Source organism: Hevea brasiliensis, chromosome 1 (assembly GCF_030052815.1).
Source record: "Hevea brasiliensis isolate MT/VB/25A 57/8 chromosome 1, ASM3005281v1, whole genome shotgun sequence".
NCBI lineage: Eukaryota > Viridiplantae > Streptophyta > Magnoliopsida > Malpighiales > Euphorbiaceae > Hevea > Hevea brasiliensis.
Window position 1 is genome coordinate 70,622,761 of NC_079493.1, and position 21,185 is coordinate 70,643,945.

The window sequence follows — 21,185 nt, forward strand, 5'->3', positions numbered from 1 at the left end:
ACCCATACCTACAATTCTTATGAAGACACCAAAGCCCAGAAATGACTATAAGCAAGTCAAACAACTTGCACAAGTTCGGGTCCAAAAACTGGCCGAACCAGAGTTGACCAAATTGACCTAAAATTGACCTAATTTGATGCCATTTGACCAGCAATAGTATAATGACCATAACTTGGTCTACTTAACTTGGATTGACCTGAAATTTTGCCCCGCGTGCAATAAGACATAGATCTACAAGTTTGTAGTTTTGATCGAAACCCGAAAACTGAGGGAACTAGACCGTCCGGCTAGGTCAAACTAGTATCCCGAAATCCAGCAATTTGCAATGAAATGCAAGAAAACGCAATATACATAGAATTGAGTTTGGTAAAATGTACCAACCCTAAAACCCTATCGAATGTGAAATATTAAGGACACCAAAACCTAATTTACCTTAAACGCATCGAGGGTCGGTATATTAGGTAATTGAGCAAATAATAGCCTTCAGTGAATTACTTATCGAACATTATCGTTAGAGACAGTTTAATTTAGTACTGAAACACTTCAAATTGTGTTTCTCAGTTACCAAAGACTAAGGAAAAGGGAAGGAAACACTGAGTCCAGACCAGGAGACAATTATCAGAGGTTTGTGCACAACTAGTTTTTAACTGATTTTACTTTGAATATTTCATATGATTAAATGACATATTTTTCTTATGTATTATGTTTAACAAGCATTGGATTTAATTCAATGATTATTGAAAATTGTTATAGTATGTATGAATTCAGCTTTGTGAAATGGTATTTCCACAAGTATTAAGCATTGTTATGGATTGAACAAATTATGTTTTGGAAAATTGTGATAGAACATGTTTTGAATTGTGAAGGTAATTTTCATGGAAAAATGCAAATTTATGATTTGAATTGTGATGAGCATAAAAATTATTGGATATTAGAATTGACTTTGAATCGAATTATATTGTTATTTATGCTCACTAAATGGATTGTAATATTGTTTTATATCTCACTATAGATGCTTGACTAGGTTATTACCCGTCTCTCTCATTTGTTGAGAAGACAATGGAGTTAGTTGTGTTTTGATTACCATGGTACGTGCACAGGCTTAGATTTTCCTCTGATTTGAGGTTAGATCTAAGTTTATTTTATCGTTATGGCCCTTGCGGAAGATTCATTATTGTGATGGTACTGTGCACGATGATTCGACCTCCCCGACCATAGGAAGTTAGAATCTGATTCGACCTTCCCGACCATAGGGAGTTAGAATCACATCGAATATGGCCCTTTCGGATTTGTCTTGCATATTAGTGAGATAAAGATTGATTTTTGAGATACAGAATGGCTTTTGAATGGTAAGAAATTGTGATTTCAATTATGGTTTATGTATAATTGATTTTGTTGAATCACTTAAATGGTTAGTCATGGTTTGATAAATTGAATTTTGTGATCAAAGTCATTTATACAAATGATTTACATTATTGGCAACGAATATTTTGAGTTTTGAAATTTGATGAGTATTCAGATTCCCAATGTAACACCCTTAAGTTCGGTAGTGCGTTCTACTGTTCCGGTGACCAATGTTGTCCGGATAGCTAGGATGCCTAGAACTACACTTCAATATGAGTGAGGAGACATAAAATAATGAAATACAAGAAAAGAAAATACAAGAAAAACAAAGGAAAAAAATAATAGTAAAGAAATGAAATCAAGTTAAGCGAGCCGAGAACCCTAGCGATGGGTGACCGCACTGGAAAGTCACGGCATGGACCGTTGACTAGCCCTGGACTGCGGGGAACCCTGGAAAACATTTTTAGGACATAAATAGACCCTTATTGAAGTATAAATCTCATTAGAAAGATTAAAGAAAAATTAAATAATTAGTACAAAGAAAAGTGAGAAATCGAAAACAGACAAAATACGGTGTTACCGAAAAATCGGGAATGCCACCCGAATAGGGGCATTATGGTCATTTGACATCCCGAAGTGTCTTTTGACCTAAATGTCCATTAAAAATAAATAATATTACACTTAGAAAATGAAATGAAAAATTAAAAGAGGGGTACCTAATACAAATAGCCAAAAGTGGGGTGAAAAATGTGTAAATAACACATTTAAACTTATTTTATGATATAATTTAAATGAGTGGACCACTAAGGGAATAAAATAAAACAAAGAGGGGCAGCTGTACTTCCACTAAACCAACAGAAACTTCATCTTCCTCATTTGGATTCAAAGTTGCCGAATTGAAGAAAATGGAAACCACCATGGCCATTTTTCATGCAAGCTCTCTTAACTCTCCATTTTCAACTCCAATCTCTTAGGTTCCTTCATGAAAGTTTGTCTACACATCACAAGGAAGATATTGATACCAAATTTGAGAAGTTTGGTGAAGGTTTAGCAAGTTACAATTAAAGGTAAGTTTACATTTTTGAGAATTCCTTTGTTAAACTTTATGTTCATGTTATGGGTGTTAGTTTTGTGAAGGAAATTTTAAAGTTTAAATAGTTATTGAGATAGCCATTTTTGGACAGCCATGGGGTCACACATTTAATGATTTATTATGCATATAATTGATGAGAAATAATGTTGATCATGGTGATTTAATATCCTAGTGAATTATTTCACATGTATATGGTGATTTATGCACTTGGATGGGAATTGGTAAATTGTAGGGCACTTTGATGTTGAAGGACAATTTTCGGCAGCTTGGGAACACTTGAGTAAATGTATGTATTCATGGAAGTGTAGGCAGAATATTGACCTAGAAGGATTGATGGATATGTATGGAGATTGATATTGTAAAGTGTATGTAAGATTTGTAATGGTTAGGTGTGAATGTAATGGTACTTAGAACTTGTAAATGTGAATTATATTTGGTGTGTAGAGGGTAATTGTAATCTGCCCAAAGTAATGTTAGTGTAAAGTAGAATATGCTTTTGGTAATGTACCAAAACAGATTGGTAGGGAAGCAAACAAATTGCAAGGTAAATGTGTGTAATTGATGTGTGTTAAGCAAAGTAACCAAGGGCAGTGTACATTTTAGCCAATAAGTTTAAACGTGTAACCTCAATTGGTATGAGACCAATTGAAGGTGGAACTAGGCACAAAATGTGCCAAGTTTCATTGAGAAAACATACCAAAATTCTGCTTGCAAGGTGACCTAAGAAAATGACCAATTCGGATTAGGTGCAATTAGGACCTGAAAAATGACCAATTGGGCAGCAGTGAGTGTTTAGGCCATAACTCACTCAAAACAGGTCCAATTGACCTGAAATTTTAACCATGAATAGTTAAGACCCATACCTACAAGTCTTATGAAGACACCAAAGCCCAGAAATGACCATAAGCAAGTCAAAAAGCTTGCACAAGTTCGGGTCCAAAAACTGGCCGAACCAGAGTTGACCAAATTGACCTAAAATTGACCTAAATTGGTACCATTTGACCAGCAATAGTATAATGACCATAACTTGGTCTACTTAACTCGGATTGACCTGAAATTTTGCCCCGCGTGCAATAAGACCTAGATCTACAAGTTTGTAGTTTTGACCGAGACCTGAAAACCGAGGGAACTACATCGTCCGGCTAGGTCAAACCAGTGTCCCGGAATCCAGCAATTTGCATTAAAATGCACTAAACAAGGAAATGACTTTGGTAAAACGTACCAAACCTAAAACCCTATCGAATGTGACATATTAATGACATTAAAACCTAATTTACCTAAAACGCATAGCGAGTCGGTATATTAGGTGATTAAGTGAATAATTGAGTTCGATCGTTATTTACCAAACACCATCAATAGAGACAGTTTAATTTAGCACTGAAACACTTCAAATTGTGTTTCTCAGTTAACAAGGACTCAGCAAAAGGGAAGGAAACACTGAGTCCAGACCAGGGGGACAGTCATCAGAGGTTTGTGCACAACAACTGTTTCTTTTGAATTATTTTCAATTAAAATAAATATTGACTATTTATATATTATTGTTTTAAATTGTGTAAATGAGTTTGATGGACACTTATTGATTGAAAAATATTGTGAATGGTTTGAAACTGTGAAAAATTGTTTGAATGACATTGATGGTTACTTATTGATTGAAAAGCATTGGAAATGGTTTGAAACCACAGCTATCATGTATATTGATCGTATTCCTCATTAGCTTGTCTAGTGGGACGAATTGAATTCCCTCTTTGGCTGAAGTGTTGAGGTGTGTGCCTGTTGAGGACGAATTGGATGAGTACTCATATTTTTGCTAGCTAGCCATGTTATTCCTCATTAGTCATCGACTTTTGGGATGAATCGAATACCTCATTAGCCATCGGCTTTTGGGACGAATTGAACTATGGATCATGATTAAGCTGTGTGTGATTTATTGATGTTTATTGTGAGATTGTGAAATGGATTTAAACTCTCATTGACATATACTATCTTTTGAATTCAAACATGATTTGACTTATGGAAATCTATTGTGATATTGAGAAATGGAGTTTAAATTCTTATTGACCTTTATTGTCTTAAATTTGACTATGGTTTTAAGTATCCACTATTTACATGATTTATGAATTGTGATTTAAATTGTATTTGGTTAATGTTGTGCACCACTGAGACATTGTCTCAGCGATAGCTTTTTATTGCATCGCAGGTAGAGAGATAGACAGGGCAGCAGACTAGGCTGCATATACATCAAGCGAGGGATTACCTGGTATAATGAGTATACCAGTATTTTGCATTTTGTACTGTAATGTATGACACTGTATGTACATTTTGTTTTTGGTTTTGAGCAGTTGTAAATTCAAATTGTACCTTGAAGTTGTAAATTAATTATGAGTTATTTATTTGACTTGTGAAAATTGTATTATATTTCCTTATCTCAGATTTTGAAAAATTTCTATGGAATTGAGTTGATAAATTGTTGTGTTGAGAAATGTATTGGAGTTGAGATTTGGAAAATTATTGAAGTGTCTTTTCTGAGTTTTTACAAGAACTGTTTTATCCAAAATACAGATGGCACTCTGCCAAAATTTTTACAGAAATTCCAAATAAACCAAATGAGTTAGTTATTTCACTCAATTCACCAAAGTCTTTAACGCCTGTAAATAGTGCTCACCACTGTAAAAGAAGTAAGAAAAGTTTTTAAAATCCCTTGTAGTGTATTTAATGGGTTATCAGTAGACGGAGTTGGTAATTCATTAGGTATACTACGGGATCATGTTATGCCTTACAGAGGGGTAGGGTGTGACATGTTTTAGTGGTATCAGAGCTAGTTTTTAAATTCTGTTTTCACCTATTATTTGAATATTCTTTCTTCATAGTACAACTGCTCAATATCATTGTTTGATACATACAGTACATTACATTATAAATATGCACTAACGAGAGTAAATCTCCTTGTGTTATTTGTTCAGGAGATCTAGAATCCTCGCATTGAATATGGAAGAGGGTGATCATTCAGTCGATCAATCTATTGAGGCTGAGGTGCAAGGGGATGCCCCAGGCCTACAAAATGTCAGTGGTTCAAAGACACCCTGCGATCTGCGATTTTACGCTCGATTCGCTCGGCAGATGGTCGCAATGTTCCAACAAATGGTGGTAATGTGCCTACCCAAGTCCCAATCTGAGACACGATGGTACAACCACGATCTCCGACTAAGCGATGCGATAAATTGATGAAATATGGGGCTCTGAGTTCAAAGGGCGATAGATCCTCTAGAAGCTGAACAGTGGTTAGAGAGGATGGATAGGGTATTCAAGAAACTGCATTGCACAGAGGAGCTCAGATTTGAATACTCAGTGTCTTTGCTACAGGAGGATGCTTATGACTAGTGGAAAACCATTCCCCACAGTCTGGTAGAGCCTGCAGTGCTAACATGGAATGACTTCCTCAGGGAATTCAGGCAAAAATATATCCCTGATGCTTATGTAGACCAGAAGCTGCAAGAGTTCCTAAGTTTGAAAGCAGGGAGCAGATCGGTGGTGAGTATGAAAGAGAATTTTCCACTTTGAGCCATTATGCGATAAGTTTGCTTGCTACCCAGCGAGAGAGATGCAAGAGGTTTGAAACTGGCTTGAAGCCCAATATCAGAGTACAAGTGCTCGGCTTCAAACACACTAACTTCTCTGAACTTGTTTCTCAAGCCCTAGAGTTGGAAAGAGTTGAGTTTGAGACTGCTCCAGAGAAAAAGAGATCAGAGAAGACAGAGAAAGAGGGAAAGTCAGTAGAACAGAGTTCCAGTGGTCATACTGGGAAGAGGAAAAACTATGGGGGACATGGCAGAGGTGGCAAGAAGTCGGGTAGGGGAAGATATTCAGGACAGAGACCTCCTCTATCTGGATAACAGAGTACCAGAGGTTCCTACCCTCCCCGCCAATGTGAAACTTGTGGAAAGAATCATGGTGGAATCTGTTACAAGGCTATTGGAGCCTGTTATAACTGTGGAGGCACAGGACACTTTGCCAAGGGCGCACGATGAGTCGCGAGTTGGACCACCTCCTACTCTGCGAAGAAGTCGATTGAGCCACTGTCACGAAGCTCACAACCACCTAGCAGAGGTAGGCGAGGGGTAGAGGTAGCCAGCGGCAGCCAAGGCACGATAAAACAATCGAGCAAGATAGTGCTCGATCGAGTCTATGCCATGAGACAGAGGGAAGAGGCAGAGACATCTGATGTTGTGGCTGGTACCTTCTCAACTTTTAACCAGAATGTGTTTGTGTTATTTGATCCGGTTTCTACCCATTCTTATGTGAGTGCATCATTGATTGCATTGCTGTTCCATGTACAAAAATGGATTTTGAGGTGCTAGTAACAAGTCCGTTAGGACAGGAGATCAGGGTTAATAAAATGTATAGGGATTGTCCTTTGGTGATCTAAGGACACACTTTTCTATCTGATTTCGTTGAAATGCCCTTCAGAGATTATGATATCATCTTGGGCATGGATTGGTTAGCTAGGCATCATGCCACGATTGACTGTAGGCTAAAGACAGTCATTTTTGGTCTCCCTCAGTACAGTGATGTGGTAATACATGGGGAGAGGCAGCTATTGCCATCAAAAGTCATTTCGGCTGCACTAGCTAAAAAAATGATCAGAAAGGGGTGTGAAGCATACTTGGCACATGTGGTAGACACCCAAGTGGGGAGTCCAGCATTGAAAGACATCCCTAAAGTACATGACTTTCCAGATGTGTTTCCTGATTAATTGCCAGGATTACCTCCGGAAAGAGAAGTGCAGTTTGAAATTAATGTTATGCCTGGTGTGGATCCAATCTCCATAACACCATATAGAATGGCACCAGCAGAATTGAAGGAGTTGAAGGTACAGTTACAAGAACTACTTGAAAAGGACTTCTTTCGCCCTAGTGTGTCATCATGGGGAGCGCCAGTATTGTTTGTTAAGAAGAAGAATGGCACTCTTCGTTTATGTATTGTTTGACCTGGAGTCTGAATACTTTTATGTTAGTATTAGAATTAAATGTTCAGTTGTTATTCCTTTACAGGGGGATAAATTGTGATGCATTAGTGATTAGTCCTTTAAGATAAGGATTGTGATAATAAGTGAAATTAGTTTGGAAGAATTTATTGGTGAAAAGTATTTTCTGACACACCATAAATTATAAAGCTAATTGGCGAGCCTACTTAATGTAAGGCAAGAGGACGTAAAAGTAAGATGCAGTAATGGAATTGCTCAAGATGAGGGCAAGGATGTTACTGTTAGTAATTGCTAATGGACATTGTAATCAAAATAAGTTCGGATATCAGTGAATTCAAAAAGGATAAAAGATAGGAAAGTTTGATCTATTGGAATGTATCGTAGTAACTATGCAATGTTCTTGATGTTTATACTGTAAGCTGCAGATTACAGTATTAACTTGAGATTATTGTGTAAAGCTACGTACTACCCGATAGTACACCTAGATGAGAATAGTTGCCAACGGCATCTGTTTTGGTATAGTTATGCCCGGACAGAATTTAATTGTTAGGAATAAGTTTGAAAATCCTACTTAGGGATCTAAAACTCAAAAGTTAGAATATCGAAAGGTTATAATTCAGTACAAAAGGAAGTAAGTTATAGAATATTGACAGATAAAAAGAGTTATGGAAGTAGAGATTTGAACAGTTGATTCATATATAACAATATTACGAATGTGAGGAAGACTATGGACTAGAATGGTCAGAGGACCAATGACTAGATAAATGATTCTAACATGACCTCAAGGGTCATTCAAAAAGGAATATGAACCGAAATATTAGACAGCACAATAGTAAGAGGAGATTGGTGTTATCCAAACAAATTAAACGTTGTATTAGATTGTTAAAAGTCTTATACAAATTTGAGGAAAAGAAGATTATATGATCATATAGAAAAGGAAAAATAAACATATGACTATTGTAAGATGGCTATTGGCTAAAATTTCATGGACGAAATTTATTTTAAGGGGGGGAGAATTGTAACACCCTTAAGTTCGGTAGTGCGTTCTACTGTTCCGGTGACCAATGTTGTCCGGACAGCTAGGATGCCTAGAACTACACTTCAATATGAGTGAGGAGACATAAAATAATGAAATACAAGAAAAGAAAATACAAGAAAAAAAAAGGAAAAAAATAATAGTAAAGAAATGCAATCAAGTTAAGCGAGCCGAGAACCCTAGCGATGGGTGACCGCACTGGAAAGTCACGGCGTGGACCGTTGACTAGCCCTGGACTGCGGGGAACCCTAGAAAACATTTTTAGGACATAAATAGACCCTTATTGAAGTATAAATCTCATTAGAAAGATTAAAGAAAAATTAAATAATTAGTACAAAGAAAAGTGAGAAATCGAAAAACAGACAAAATACGGTGTTACCGAAAAATCGGGAATGCCACCCGAACAGGGGCATTATGGTCATTTGACATCCCGAAGTGTCTTTTGACCTAAATGTCCATTAAAAATAAATAATATTACACTTAGAAAATGAAATGAAAAATTAAAAGAGGGGTACCTAATACAAATAGCCAAAAGTGGGGTGAAAAATGTGTAAATAACACATTTAAACTTATTTTATGATATAATTTAAATGAGTGGACCACTAAGGGAATAAAATAAAACAAAGAGGGGCAGCTGTACTTCCACTAAACCAATAGAAACTTCATCTTCCTCATTTGGATTCAAAGTTGCCGAATTGAAGAAAATGGAAACCACCATGGCCATTTTTCATGCAAGCTCTCTTAACTCTCCATTTTCAACTCCAATCTCTTAGGTTCCTTCATGAAAGTTTGTCTACACATCACAAGGAAGATATTGATACCAAATTTGAGAAGTTTGGTGAAGGTTTAGCAAGTTACAATTAAAGGTAAGTTTACATTTTTGAGAATTCCTTTGTTAAACTTTATGTTCATGTTATGGGTGTTAGTTTTGTGAAGGAAATTTTAAAGTTTAAATAGTTATTGAGATAGCCATTTTTGGACAGCCATGGGGTCACACATTTAATGATTTATTATGCATATAATTGATGAGAAATAATGTTGATCATGGTGATTTAATATCCTAGTGAATTATTTCACATGTATATGGTGATTTATGCACTTGGATGGGAATTGGTAAATTGTAGGGCACTTTGATGTTGAAGGACAATTTTCGGCAGCTTGGGAACACTTGAGTAAATGTATGTATTCATGGAAGTGTAGGCAGAATATTGACCTAGAAGGATTGATGGATATGTATGGAGATTGATATTGTAAAGTGTATGTAAGATTTGTAATGGTTAGGTGTGAATGTAATGGTACTTAGAACTTGTAAATGTGAATTATATTTGGTGTGTTGAGGGTAATTGTAATCTGCCCAAAGTAATGTTAGTGTAAAGTAGAATATGCTTTTGGTAATGTACCAAAACAGATTGGTAGGGAAGTAAACAAATTGCAAGGTAAATGTGTGTAATTGATGTGTGTTAAGCAAAGTAACCAAGGGCAGTGTACATTTTAGCCAATAAGTTTAAATGTGTAACCTCAATTGGTATGAGACCAATTGGAGGTGGAACTAGGAACAAAATGTGCCAACTTTCATTGAGAAAACATACCAAAATTCTGCTTGCAAGGTGACCTAAGAAAATGACCAATTCGGATTAGGTGCAATTAGGACCTGAAAAATGACCAATTAGGCAGCAGTGAGTGTTTAGGCCATAACTCACTCAAAACAGGTCCAATTGACCTGAAATTTTAACCATGAATAGTTAAGACCCATACCTACAAGTCTTATGAAGACACCAAAGCCCAGAAATGACCATAAGCAAGTCAAAAAGCTTGCACAAGTTCGGGTCCAAAAACTGGCCGAACCAGAGTTGACCAAATTGACCTAAAATTGACCTAAATTGGTACCATTTGACCAGCAATAGTATAATGACCATAACTTGGTCTACTTAACTCGGATTGACCTGAAATTTTGCCCCGCGTGCAATAAGACCTAGATCTACAAGTTTGTAGTTTTGACCGAGACCCGAAAACCGAGGGAACTAGATCGTCCGGTTAGGTCAAACCAGTGTCCCTGAATCCAGCAATTTACATTAAAATACACTAAACAAGGAAATGACTTTGGTAAAATGTACCAAACCTAAAACCCTATCGAATGTGACATATTAACGACATTAAAACCTAATTTACCTAAAACGCAACGAGGGTCGGTATATTAGGTGATTAAGTGAATAATTGAGTTCAGTGCATTATTTACCAAACACCATCAATAGAGACAGTTTAATTTAGCACTGAAACACTTCAAATTGTGTTTCTCAGTTAACAAGGACTCAGCAAAAGGGAAGGAAACACTGAGTCCAGACCAGGGGGACAGTCATCAGAGGTTTGTGCATAACAACTGTTTCTTTTGAATTATTTTCAATTGAAATAAATATTGACTATTTGTATATTATTGTTTTAAATTGTGTAAATGAGTTTGATGGACACTTATTGATTGAAAAATATTGTGAATGGTTTGAAACTGTGAAAAATTGTTTGAATGACATTGATGGTTACTTATTGATTGAAAAGCATTGGAAATGGTTTGAAACTACAGCTATCATGTATATTGATAGTATTCCTCATTAGCTTGTCTAGTGGGATGAATTGAATTCCCTCTCTGGCTGAAGTGTTGAGGTATGTGCCTGTTGAAGACGAATTGGATGAGTACTCATATTTTTGCTAGCTAGCCATGTTATTCCTCATTAGTCATCGACTTTTGGGATGAATCGAATACCTCATTAGCCATCGGCTTTTGGGACGAATTGAACTATGGATCATGATTAAGCTGTGTGTGATTTATTGATGTTTATTGTGAGATTGTGAAATGGATTTAAACTCTCATTGACATATACTATCTTTTGAATTCAAACATGATATGACTTATGGAAATCTATTGTGATATTGAGAAATGGAGTTTAAATTCTTATTGACCTTTATTGTCTTAAATTTGACTATGGTTTTAAGTATCCACTATTTACATGATTTATGAATTGTGATTTAAATTGTATTTGGTTAATGTTGTGCACTGCGAGACATTGTCTCGTGATAGCTTTGTTCTTTATCGCAGTAGAGAGCAGAGCAGGCGTGAGACTAGGCCGCATATACATCAATGAGGGATTACAGTATAATGAGTATACGAGATTTTGCATTTGTATCTTGTAATGTATGACCTTTGTATGTACATTTTGTTTTTGGTTTTGAGCAGTTGTAAATTCAAATTGTACCTTGAAGTTGTAAATTAATTATGAGTTATTTGACTTGTGAAAATTGTATTATATTTCCTTATCTCAGACTTTGAAAAATTTCTATGGAATTGAGTTGATAAATTGTTGTGTTGAGAAATGTATTGGAGTTGAGATTTGGAAAATTATTGAAGTGTCTTTTCTGAGGTTTTACAAGAACTGTTTTATCCAAAATACAGATGGCACTCTGCCAAAATTTTTACAAAAATTCCAAATAAACCAAATAAGTTAGTTATTTCACTCAGTTCACCAAAGTCTTTAACACCTGGAAATAGTGCTCACCACTGTAAAAGAAGTAAGAAAAGTTTTTAAAATCCCTTGTAGTGTATTTAATGGGTTATCAGTAGACGGATTTGGTAATTCATTAGGTATACTACGGGATCATGTTATGCCTTACAGAGGGGTAGGGTGTGACACCTAATTTATTTACTGTAAATTTTGTCAATGTATATTGTATTATGTTTTAAATTATAGTTGTGCACCACTGAGTTCACCACTCAGCGATAGCTTTGCATGCTGTCGCAGGTAAGAAGAGCATAGAGCAGTGATTAGGCTTCTTTGAGGATACTTTCAGATAAGCTCCAGGTATATCATAGGTATACCCATGTACATAGGTTTTGATGTATGCATGTAATAATATGTATGTAAATTATTTGAGCAGTTGCATAAAAACTCTTGTAAAACATTTTGGTATGTAATTAAATGTAAATTATTGTAAATGTAAATTTGAGATTTCATTTACTTGAATAGTTTTGTATTATATTTCCTTTATCTCAGTCTTTGAAAAATTACTGTGGATTTGAGTTGAGAAAAATGTTGTGTTGAGATTATGTTGGAGTTGAGATTCGGAAATACATATTGAAGTGCTTTTTACAGGTTTTCTGAAGAACTGTTTTGTCCAAAATACAGATGGCACTCTGCCAAAATTTTTACAGAAATTCCAAATAAATCAAATGAGTTAGTTGTTTCACTTCAGTTCACCAAAGTTTTTAATACCTGTAAATAGTGCTCACCACTGTAAAAGAAGTAAGAAAAGTTTTTAAAATCCCTTGTATTGTATTTAATGGGTTATCAGTAGACGGAGTTGGTAATTCATTAGGTATACTACGGGATCATGTTATGCCTTACAGAGGAGTAGGGTGTGACATCATTAAAGTTTGTCTACACATCATAAGGAAGAACTTGATACCAAAATCAAGAAGTTTAATCAAGGTTTAACAAGTTCCAACCATAAGGTAAGTTAGCATTTTTGAAGATAGCTTTGTTAAACTTTGTGATCATGTTATGGGTGTTGGTTTTGTGAAGAAAATTTTTAAGTTTGAAGAGTTATTGAGATGTTCATTTTCGACAGCCATGGAGTTATGTATTTGATGAAATATTTGTGCATATATTTGATGAGAAATGATGTTGGTTATGGTGATTTAATATCCTAGTAAATTACTTCATATGTATATGGTGATTTTTGCACTTGGATGGAAATTGATGAATTGTAGGACACTTTGGTATTGAGAAACATTTTCGGCAGCCTTGGGACACTTGGATAAATGTGTGTGTTCATGAAGGTGTTGGCAGAATATTGACATAGAAGGTTGATGGACATGTATATAGATTGATTGTGTAAAGTGTATGTAAGAACTAGTAAGGTTTAGGTGTGTATGTGATTGTATTTAGACTTTGTAAATGTAAATTTTAATTGGTGTATTAAGGATGTTTGTAATCTGCCAAAAGTGATGTTAATGTAAAGTGGAATATGGTTTTGGTAATGAAACAAAACAGAATTGGTAAGGGAAGTGGACATATAGTAATGTAAGTGTATAATTGATGTAAGTTAAGTAAGGTAGTTAAGGGCAGTATGTATTTTAGTCTATAACTTTACATGTGTAACCTCAATTGGTATGAGACCAATTGGAGGTGGAAGTAGGCACAAAATGTGCCAACTTTCATTGAGAAAGCATACCAAAATTCTGCTTGTAAGGTGACATAAAAAAATGACCAATTCGGATTAGGTGCAATTGAGACCTGAAAATATACCAATTGGGCAGCAGTTAGTATTTAGGCCATAACTCACTCAAAACAGGTCCAATTGATCTGAAATTTTGACCATGAATAGTTAAGACCCATACCTACAAGTCTTATGAAGACACCAAAGCCCAGAAATGACCAGAAGCAAGTCAAAAAGCTTGCACAAGTTCGGGTCCATTAACTGGCCGAACCAAAGTTGACCAAATTGACCTAAAATGACCTAAATTGATGCCATTTGACCAGCAATAGTAAAATGACCATAACTTGGTCTACATAACTCAGAATGACCTGAAATTTTGCCCCGCGTGCAATAAGCCATAGATCTACAAGTTTGTAGTTTTGACCGAAACCCGAAAACCAAGGGAACTAGGTCGTCCGACTAGGTCAAACTAGTATCCCGGAATCCAGCAAGTTGCATTAAAATGCACTAAATAAGGAAATGAGTTTGGTAAAACGTACCAACCCTAAAACCCTATCGAATGTGACATATTAATGACACTAAAACCTAATTTACCTAAAACGCATCGAGGGTCGGTATATTAGGTGATTGAGCAAATAATAGCCTTCAGTGAATTACTTATCGAACATTATCGTTAGAGACAGTTTAATTTAGTACTGAAACACTTCAAATTGTGTTTCTCAGTTAGCAAAGACTCAGGAAAAGGGAAGGAAACACGAGTCGGACAGGAGACAATTATCAGAGGTTTGTGCACAACTAGTTTTCAACTGATTTTACTCTGAATAAGATTTCATATGATTAATTGTATGTTATTGATTTAAATTGTGTTTGTGCACAACAATATTTCTTTTGAATTTTTCAATTGAAATGAATTATGACTATTTGTACATTATTGTTTTAAATTGTGGAAATGTGTTAGAATGGATATTTGTTGCTTGAAAAGCATTGTAAATGATTTGATGGATACTATTGATTGAAAAGCACTGTAAATGGTTTTTGTGGAAATTAAAGATAATTATGAATTGTGTTGCCATTTTGTGAATGAAATTATAACTTTGGAAATTTATTGGATTCTCACGAATCATTCGAATAAAATGTTTGGAATTGATTTTATGTTCACACTTAGCATGACGGTATCATATCATTCCTTCTCCATTTATGGAGTCGTGATCGTTTATTTTTCTCCCTCTCTGGTTTACCAGTTGAGGTGATCGGATGAGTACTCATTATATAGCTAGCTCCCTTCCTCATTGATTTCGATTAGTGGGGTTGTGATTGCTTTGTCGTGGTGTACAACGCGGCATTGATCAGAAATTTGTGTCATGGCTTAAGTTGTGAATGAATTGGCAACACTATATTCTTAACTTATTCGACTAAATTGTGTTGTTATGCGATTTGATAATTTGTGAAATGAAGTTTAAATTCTTATTGACATTTACTGTCTTCGAATTTAACTATGTTTTGATTATTGAGATTTATTGTGATATTGTGTTAAATTCCTTATGACAGTATTGTCTTGAATTTAACTATGGTTTTTAAGTATCCACTATTTATTTGAATTATGAATTGTGATTTAAATTGTATTTAGTTAATGTTGTGCACCACTGAGACATTGTCTCAGCGATAGCTTTTTATTGCTGTCGCAGGAAGACAGACAGACAGTGCAGCAGACTAGGCTGCTAGTACCTCCAGCGAGAGACTACCGGGTATAATGAGTATACCAATAGTTTGTATTTTGTAATGTAATGTATGTTCACTGTATGTATATTTTGTTTTTAGTTTGAGCTGTTGTAAATTCAAATTGTACCTTGCAGTTGTAAATTAATTATGAGTTATTTTGGCTTGTAAAAATTATATTATATTTTCTTTATCTCAGTCTTTGAAAAATTACTGTGAATTTGACTTGAGAAATATGTTGTGTTGAGAAAAATGTTGAAGTCGAGACTTGGAAATATATTTAAGTGCTTTTACAGGTTTTCTGAAGAACTGTTTTATCCAAAATACAGATGGCACTCTGCCAAAATTTTTACAGAAATTCCAAATAATTCAAATGTGTTTGTTCTATCACTTCAGTTCACAAAAGTTTTTAACACCTGTAAATAGTGCTCACCACTGTAAAAGAAGTAAGAAAAGTTTTTAAAATCCCTTGTAGTGTATTTAATGGGTTATCCGTAGACGAAGTTGGTAATTCATTAGGTATACTACGGGATCATGTTATGCCTTACAGAGGGATAGGGTGTGACACATATATATAACTTGGGAATAAACATGAATACAATCTTTCTAGATAAGTTATGTCCTTATTATGAAGTATCCTCGATTGTGAACCTATTTATGATACTTTATACTAGAAATACTGTCACTCATTTTCTTAACAACTTAAAAATAGAATTTCTAACAAAATATCAATGGACCTTTTTTATTACACATAAATAAATTACGTAAACGAAAAAGTGAAAATGCCTTTTATTAATAAAAACATGTACAAGGTACATACTAAATGATATGCTCTAGGCCATACTAATAACAATCTCCCACTAGTACTAGAGCCATTCATTACAATATCTTAGACCCATCTTCTCAAGATGTCGGTCTAACTGAATTTGTGACATAGGCTTAGTGAATGGATCAGCTGGATTTTCAGCTGATGCTATTTTCTGTATGGCTACATCGCCTCGCCCAACTATTTCTCTGATAATGTGGTAGCGCTTTCTATCTGTTTTGGTTTCTGGTGAGACCTTGGTTCCGTAGCCTGTATGACTGCTCCATTATTGTCACAGTGTAGTGGAACTGCTGACTCAATGGAAGGAACCACTGCAACTTCTGTCACGAACTTCTTTATCCAAATAGCTTCCTTTGCAGCATCTGATGCAGCAATATACTCAGCCTCGATAGTGGAATCTGTAGTCGTGCTCTGTTTGGAACTCTTCCAACTCACTGCACCTGCATTACAAATGAACACATACCCAAAGGTAGACTTTCTATCATCGATATCTGATTGGAAATCAGAATCAATATAACTGTCCAATTGCAAGTCTCCACCTCCATAAATCAAGAATAAATCCTTAGTTCTTCTCAAGTACTCAAGGATATTCTTGACAGCTATCCAGTGTTCCAAACGTAGATTGGATTGATACCTGCTAGTCAAACTAACAGCATATGTGATATTCGGCCTAGTACACAGCATTCCATACATTAAACTTCCAATAGCCAAAGCATATGGAATCCTGGCCATCTTATCTCTTTCTTCAGGTGTCTTTGGAGACATCTCTTTAGAAAGGTGGATACCATGTCTCACTGGTAACAATCCTCTCTTGGAATCAAGCATGTTAAAACTCTTTAACACCTTTTCCAAGTATAGACTTTAGGATAAACCAATTATACTTTTCGCTCTATCTCTATAGATGCGAATCCCAAGAATATAGGATGCCTCCCCCAAGTCTTTCATCGAGAATATATTTGACAACCATACCTTTATAGTAGTCAACATACCTGTGTCATTACTCATCAACAGTATGTCATCCACATATAAGACAAGGAAAGTGATAGCACTGTCACTAACCTTCTTATATACATATGGCTCATCCTCATTTTTGATAAAACTAAATGATTTAATGGCTTCATCAAAACGGATGTTCCAACTCCTCGAAGCTTGCTTCAACCCATAAATGGATCGCTTTAACTTGTATACCTTGGAACCATCTTGGGATTCAAAACCCCTAAGTTGTTCCATGAAAATATGTTCTTCAATGTATCCATTGAGAAAAGCTGTTTTGACATCCATCTGCCAAATCTCATAATCATAGTATGCAGCTATTGCTAATAGAATCCTAATTGATTTAAGCATGGTAACTGGCGAGAAAGTCTCCTCATAGTCGATTCCTTACCTTTGGCGAAACCCTTTCACTGTTAACCTTCCCTTATAGGTCTCTACCTTTCCATCAAAACTAATTTTCGTCTTGAAAACCCATTTGTTCCCTATAGGTACCATACCTTTAGGTGTCAACAAGATCCCAAACTTGATTCTTATACATGGAATCAATTTCGGATTTCATAGCATCAATCCGTTTTGAAGAGTCTATATCTGATATAGCGTCTTTATAGGTAAGTGGATCATTTCCATGATCTGCTTCTTTATGAGTAGAAAACTCTTGTTCTTCTTCATGAAGGAAACCATATCTCACTGGTGGGTGAGATACCCTGGTTGTTTTATGAGGAATAGCTGTAGATGTTTCATCAACGGGTGTAGGTTGACTAGATGGATCTATATCCATCTGATCTGTTAGTTGGTCAAAATTCTCCAATTCCAACTCTATTTTCCTTCCTTTGCCTCCTTATTAAATAAACTGTTGTTCAAGAAATGTGGCATCTCTACTCACCACAACCTTTTGTGATGTAGGCAAATAAAAATAATATCCAAAACTATAGGCAAATAAAAATAATATCCAAAACTATCTTTTGGATATCCAACAAATCGACCCTTTTCTGATATGGTTTCCAATTTATCAGTGTTCAGCTTTTTGATATACGCTAGACAACCCCAAATCTTGACATGCTTAAGACATGGTTTTCTTCCATGCCATATCTCATAAGATGTGGAAGAAACTGATTTTTGATGGAATCCTATTTAGAATATACAAAGCTGATTCAAATGCAAATCCCCAAAAGGAGACTGGCATATCAGTATAGCTCATCATACTACGTACCATATCCAATAGGGTACGATTTCTCCTTTCAGATACACCATTCAGCTATGGCGTTCCTGGAGGTGTCAACTGGGAAACAATGCCGTGCTCTCTCAAGTATTCATCAAATTTAGTACATTCAACTCCATGATTTGATCGAAGAGCTTTAATACTCTTTCCTGTTTGATTTCTACTTCAGATTTAAATTCTTTGAACTTTTCAAAGGATTCATGTTTGTATTTCATAAAATACAAATACCCAAACCTGGATTTATCATAAGTAAAGGTAACAAAGTAATGAAAGCCGCCTCTAGCCATTTCCTTAAATGGACCACATACATCACTATGTATTAGCTCCAAAATATTTTCAGCCCTTAGCCCTTGTCTAACAAAGGCTGGTAGAATCCCCATTTTCTTTGCCCTGAATGCAACAACCATAAGTTGGAGTAGGCTTAGAGCCCAATGAGGATAGAATCCCCATTTTCTCTAATTTTGCAATCCTATCTTCTGCAACATGACATAACCTTAAGTGCCAAATATATTTTGAACTTGAGTTGGTTTTCACCATGGCAATGCATTCATTTAGATCACTTGCATTCATTTTGTGTTTGTCATTATTATCTAAATAATAAAGACCTTCATTCATATAACCGAAACCAATATATTTATTCCCACAATAAATATTGCAAACATCATCTGTGAATTGGAATTCATAGCCATTTCTAGTCAAACTAGATATAGAAATGATGTTCTTAAAAGCATCAAGTATATATAAAATATTATCCAAATACAAAACATGTCTAAACATATAAAAAGATTTAGATCCTATGACTAAAGCTTCAACAGTTGAACCATTACCAATCCGGACTCTAACATCTTGAGAACGCAAGCTGCTACTATTTGCTAGTTCCTGCATATCATTACAAATGTAAGAACTAGCACCAGTATCTAAAACCCAAGCTGTAGATGAACTATGAGTTTTATCAGGATCTAAATAACAAGATATGGACATACCTTCTAAAGGTTTATCCTTCTTGTCCTTCAGAGAAGCAAGATACTCTGGGCAGTTCCTTTTCCAGTGCCCATCTGTCTGGCAATGGAAACACTTTCCTTTGCCTCCATCAACTTTAGTCTTCCCTTTCTGTTTAGCTATTTTCTTAGAAGGACCAGGATTTTGAGGTTTCTTTTTCTTATTGCCCTTCTTCTTGTTTGACTTTCTAGTAGAAGAAGATGCAATCAAAGCAACCTCTTTTCCTTTATTGCCCAGCATATTCTTTTGGGCAATAACCAGCATGTTGAGTAAACCAACATGTTGAGTAAACCAGCTAAGGTGCATTCCTGTTTAGTCATATGGAAATTTGTCACAAAATTCCCAAAACACTCAGGAAGCAACTGAAGGATCAAATTCATCTGTAGTTGGAAATCCATATTGAAATCAAGATGTTCCAACTGCTTAATTAGCTGAATCATCTTATGGACATGATCCCCAACATTTTGCCCCTCAGACATCCTCATGCGGAATAGCTGCCCAGATATCTCATACCTAGCATTCCTGTTGTGCTCACCATACAACTCTTGTAGGTGAAGGAGGATCTCACTTGCACTTTGTATGTTCTCATGCTGCTTCTGTAACTCATTACTCAGGGAAGCAAGCATGTAACACTTAGCTCTCATATCATGCTCCTCCCACTTGTCCAAAGTTTCATGTTCCTCTTGAGTGGCCTCTGGAGGTAAGGGACCAGGAACATTTGAATCTAGAACATATCCTATATGTTTAAGGTTCAGGACAAGTTTCAAGTTTCTTAGCCAATCAGAAAGATTAGGTCTTGTCAACCTATTGCGATCAAGTATGCTTGCAAGGATATTAGATGGTGATAGTTGTTCTGTGCTCATTGTTATCAGGAAATTAACTGCAGAAAATAACCAGATTAATTAGTAAATGTATCAAGTAATTAACCAAAATGATTATGCTCTTTTAATCAAATTGTTCCTCCCACTAACTTAGCGAATCCTACACTTCCAAAGTAGAAAACGGAAATCCTAGTTGGATGGATTTCTAGTGAGTGATTGAATTCTTATAATTCTATTGATCATCCTCAGGTACATTCGTTATTGGATTTACAATAAACTATAAGTGAGCAACTCCTTGCCCATCACATCTCATGTGAGGTTCAATCCTTTACCTAGCCCCTAATGCTCAAAATCTCAGGTACATCCATTATTGACTTATCTTGTATTAGTTAAGTTGATCCCATTGAGCCATTAATTATGCAAATAATTTTAATGTCCTCAGGTACATCCAATATTGGCCACCAAACCATTTACATATTTATAACATCTCATGCTTAACAATTATTCTTAAGAAAATCTCTTAAATTAATTGCATCTTATGCAACTATTTAAAATTTCTTAAAATAACTGCCCCAATGTGTCACGGGGCTACTTTCTAGCTCGGATAGTAGTCCCGTGCGGCGCTTAGACTTCCACCCAATCTAGGCCAGCCTACTCGTATCCAATGGTCTTTCCCCCTTAAAGAGGATTTCCAATATCCTTATTGAGGGTCTCCCATGTATCTAGCCCGATCATCGAGCATTGATATTCCTTATAGCACGATATCGCCCTTCATCGTGTACATCCTCAAGCATCCACCGAAAATCTAGCAACAAGCATTGTCCGACAGCAAGGCAATAAGCAACATCCGACCGTATGGCTGTACCCAAAGCCAATGTAGAATATTTGTTCCCCAATACCGAGTAGCATCACTGGCCCGTATACCGAGCAGCATCGTCGGCCTTATATAGAA